Source organism: Pseudorasbora parva, chromosome 6 (assembly GCF_024679245.1).
Source record: "Pseudorasbora parva isolate DD20220531a chromosome 6, ASM2467924v1, whole genome shotgun sequence".
Lineage (NCBI taxonomy): Eukaryota > Metazoa > Chordata > Actinopteri > Cypriniformes > Gobionidae > Pseudorasbora > Pseudorasbora parva.
In genome coordinates, this window is record NC_090177.1 from 16,417,497 (window position 1) to 16,421,871 (window position 4,375).

Genomic DNA, 4,375 nt, shown 5'->3' on the forward strand with positions numbered 1-4,375 from the left:
TGCTGCGTCCCAATTCGCCTACTTATACTACGTCCTAAAAGTATGTACTCTTTTTGTGAAGAAAAAGTATATACTTTTGAGTGTGTAGCAGAAAAGTATGCAAGCTTCGGGACATACTACTTCGCCATCTTTAACGGACTCTGTCGCTTAGTTACGTGCATCCCGTCACCGTTTATCTGCCCTGTCAATCATCGTCAGATTCGTCACAGATCAAATCCTCCACATTCAGTTTAATCTCCTACCGTATCGGAGAGAAATGTAGCCGCTCGTTGATCTGCCATGTGTGTGTCTTTGTGGTCAGAGACTCTCCTCATGTGTTTGCAGTTTAAATATAATGATGCATTTAAAAGTTAATGGCCAAACGTGTCATTACCAAAGTTCTCAATGCTGCTGCATGTGAAATATAATGTGGACAACACTGAATACATATATTTTTGTCAGGTTAAATATTGACAGTTGGTCACTCAAACCCCTTTATCTAAACTTCTCCACTTATCCGTCGAACTCGCACATCCGTCATGTTTGTAGTTTATTAACGCTTTTTATCCGCGTTTGTAGTTCTAATCGAATCCTCGTCCAACTCGCAATGGGTTGTGGGGAATATCAGCCGTTAGAGTGCCCATCGATCCATACTGTGAATTCGGACCGGAAATAGTAAACCATCCGGGAATCTTTGGAATACTCTTTTCAACATACTACGATTTGGGACATACTAATTCTATTTTCGAATACTATTTAGGATGGATAGTATGCGAATTGGGACGCAGGGAGAGTGCTGTGAGTGCGATCTGCCATCCCCCATGCGCCTCCTTCTTCTTTTGATTAATGGCGAACAACTGTGCAAACAACGTTAAGGTGCATACCTATGGAGTCAATATAATGCCTTAATGTTTTGCACAAAAATAAAGTTTTGCAAAACAAAAAAAAGAATTGAGGAAGAAAAAAATGTTTTGAAAACAAAAATAAAGTATTGAGCGGGAAAAAATAAGTTTTGCAAAAAAAAATAATAAATTGCAAAATAAAATAAAGTTGTGCAAAAATAAAAAATATACTCAATTACAAAATTCAATGACAGCTGTAATCCTATTTTATCTTTGCCACATATTTTTCATGCTCAAACCTACTAAATCATTTGCAACGCTCATTTTATTCTGCGTTTGAGTCAAGCGTGCGCTCACGGTACTGGGTTTCCTTTGCGCTGCACTTTTCTGCACGGTTCTCTTTGTGGCACTGGTTTGACGTGGGGGTGGAGTCAAGAAACGGGGGCACGCCCCCACGAAATACGTCATCGGCTGGAGACGGAGATCAAGCATGGCAGAGCAGAGGCAAGTGGGAGGATTCCAGGTATGTAAAGGTGTTTGTTTCCTATTATTTAGCGTTAAAATGTGTTATATTGTTTTTTTTCTTCTTCTTCTTCTAAATGCGATTATTATTAACGGCCTTTGCCAAAGAAGTTAGAGATAATTTGCACATTAACTTGTTGTAAAATGATAGGTATGTAAAGTTGATTGTTTTTTTTGTTTTTTTAGCGTTAAAATGTTTTTTTTTTTTTTTCTTCTAAATACGATTATTATTAACACTATTTCCATCTTGATGTTGATGTGCATTAAACGGTATACGATACACCAGGACTTGCCTCAACACACCAGCCTGGACGTTTATACATTGCCTTAATGAAAAAGTTCACACATTAGTTAGAAATGTCCTAATAAAATGTTTAAAAACTGCAAGATGCAGATACATTTTTGTGACACGTTTATAAGTAGAATGACAAATGTTTACTTAAGCTTAGCCACAGATGGACAGGAGAGGTTGTGGGGCACATTAAATTGGCAGACACATTGTGTTGTATATTTAATTTTATTATATTATATTACTACACACTCAGAAACGAAATGAAATGTGTAACCAAACGTAATGACAAAAATTAACTATATAAATAAAGAAATAACTAAATTATAATTAACATAGCTGTCTTTTTCATATTGTAAGGTGTACTCCAAAATATCATGCAGAGTCTTTAGTGTTTTGTATATTTCATAACTAATTGAATACATTTATTTTGTAGGTCGGTGGGCACTGATGCCACCAGGGTTGAATTGGGGCGTACGGTAATGGAGACTGCTCTCCAAACTCCAGTATGCAGTGAGTCGCCAGCCGCTGGACTTAGATTACTTGCAATTTATATTCAGTCATGAATTTATTTTTATCACATCAGTCCATAATCAAATTACAAGCCCAGATGGAGGTGCAGTGTGTTTTATTAGGATTTGTAATGCTGCATTCTCCCAATATAATGGTTATAAATCTTTCATAAATCCTAATATAATGTTTTATCTTGCATATGTATTTACATTAGCATTTCTGTGTGTTCTAATTTTGTGCTCTTTTTTGCGACCCTTGTTTCATGTTTTCTGTAGTTATGCAAGCTTCTTGAAGCTGAATTTCCCAAATTGAGATCACTCGCTGGAGGGTGGCTGCTTTATAAGGCACCAGGTGCATTATATTAAATACTAGAGCAGACACAAGCATGACAACGCATAACTGTTTTAGTGCAAACTGTACAAAAGTTATATTTTTAGGGGTATTAGACACTGGGTTACAATTGCACATTTTCTCCAGCCATCCCAAAGCTTTCACATGTACACATTCCCTTTTAGAATTATATATTTTTATTTATTTATAATTTTGCAGTCAGTGAAGTGATAGAGTAGTAGTAATCATTTTTTAGCTTCCACTTTATGGACATGAGCCTAATTGTACTGTGTGGGCCCCCTAATACTTGATGTGTTGTAATGTGTATTTGAATTGGCACAGGTCGCAGTGGAAGAAGGCGGCTCATTGTTGTCCCTCCAGACTCCGAGGGCTATACTGGCAACCTTATCAAAATGGCAACAACCACTGGAAGAACGGCACTCTACATGGTTCCTCTTCAAGATGGCATCATTGTGCCCACCGACCTACAAAATAAATGTATTCAATTAGTTATGAAATATACAAAACACTAAAGACTCTGCATGATATTTTGGAGTACACCTTACAATATGAAAAAGACAGCTATGTTTGTTATAATTTAGTTATTTCTTTATTTATATAGTTAATTTTTGTCATTATGTTTGGTTACACATTTCATTTCGTTTCTGAGTGTGTAGTAATATAATATAATAAAATTAAATATACAACACAATGTGTCTGCCAATTTAATGTGCCCCACAACCTCTCCTGTCCATCTGTGGCTAAGCTTAAGTAAACATTTGTCATTCTACTTATAAACGTGTCACAAAAATGTATCTGCATCTTGCAGTTTTTAAACATTTTATTAGGACATTTCTAACTAATGTGTGAACTTTTTCATTAAGGCAATGTATAAACGTCCAGGCTGGTGTGTTGAGGCAAGTCCTGGTGTATCGTATACCGTTTAATGCACATCAACATCAAGATGGAAATAGTGTTAATAATAATCGTATTTAGAAGAAAAAAAAAAAAAACATTTTAACGCTAAAAAAACAAAAAAAACAATCAACTTTACATACCTATCATTTTACAACAAGTTAATGTGCAAATTATCTCTAACTTCTTTGGCAAAGGCCGTTAATAATAATCGCATTTAGAAGAAGAAGAAGAAAAAAAACAATATAACACATTTTAACGCTAAATAATAGGAAACAAACACCTTTACATACCTGGAATCCTCCCACTTGCCTCTGCTCTGCCATGCTTGATCTCCGTCTCCAGCCGATGACGTATTTCGTGGGGGCGTGCCCCCGTTTCTTGACTCCACCCCCACGTCAAACCAGTGCCACAAAGAGAACCGTGCAGAAAAGTGCAGCGCAAAGGAAACCCAGTACCGTGAGCGCACGCTTGACTCAAACGCAGAATAAAATGAGCGTTGCAAATGATTTAGTAGGTTTGAGCATGAAAAATATGTGGCAAAGATAAAATAGGATTACAGCTGTCATTGAATTTTGTAATTGAGTATATTTTTTATTTTTGCACAACTTTATTTTATTTTGCAATTTATTATTTTTGTTTGCAAAACTTATTTTTTCCCGCTCAATACTTTATTTTTGTTTTCAAAACATTTTTTTCTTCCTCAATTCTTTTTTTTGTTTTGCAAAACTTTATTTTTGTGCAAAACATTAAGGCATTATATTGACTCCATACATACCGCCACCTACTGTACAGGAGTGTGTAACATCATGCTATTTTATCAACAACACAAAAATTATATTCTGTTAATCAACCGTCTGTGTCTTTAATGAATTTAATATTCCAAAGATGACGCAAAGATGGGAGGAATTTTTCCAGAAATAAAATGCATAAATCTCTTGTCTCAGGGGGATATGAGGGGTGGAATCACAATCATTTGAATATA

At 35.7% G+C, this 4,375-nt stretch overlaps 2 long non-coding RNA genes across 2 annotated transcripts; one reads left to right on the forward strand and one right to left on the reverse strand.

Moving 5' to 3' along the window:
* Positions 1-1,019: 1,019 nt before the first annotated feature.
* LOC137079248 (uncharacterized) lies at positions 1,020-3,171 on the forward strand. Its single transcript, XR_010905439.1, has 2 exons — positions 1,020-1,344; positions 2,069-3,171. It is a non-coding gene; the product is annotated as an uncharacterized lncRNA (long non-coding RNA).
* On the reverse strand, positions 2,673-4,063 carry LOC137079249 (uncharacterized). Its single transcript, XR_010905440.1, has 2 exons — positions 3,684-4,063; positions 2,673-2,960 (listed from the first exon to the last, which is right to left on the reverse strand). It is a non-coding gene; the product is annotated as an uncharacterized lncRNA (long non-coding RNA).
* Between the last annotated feature and the right edge of the window lie 312 nt (positions 4,064-4,375).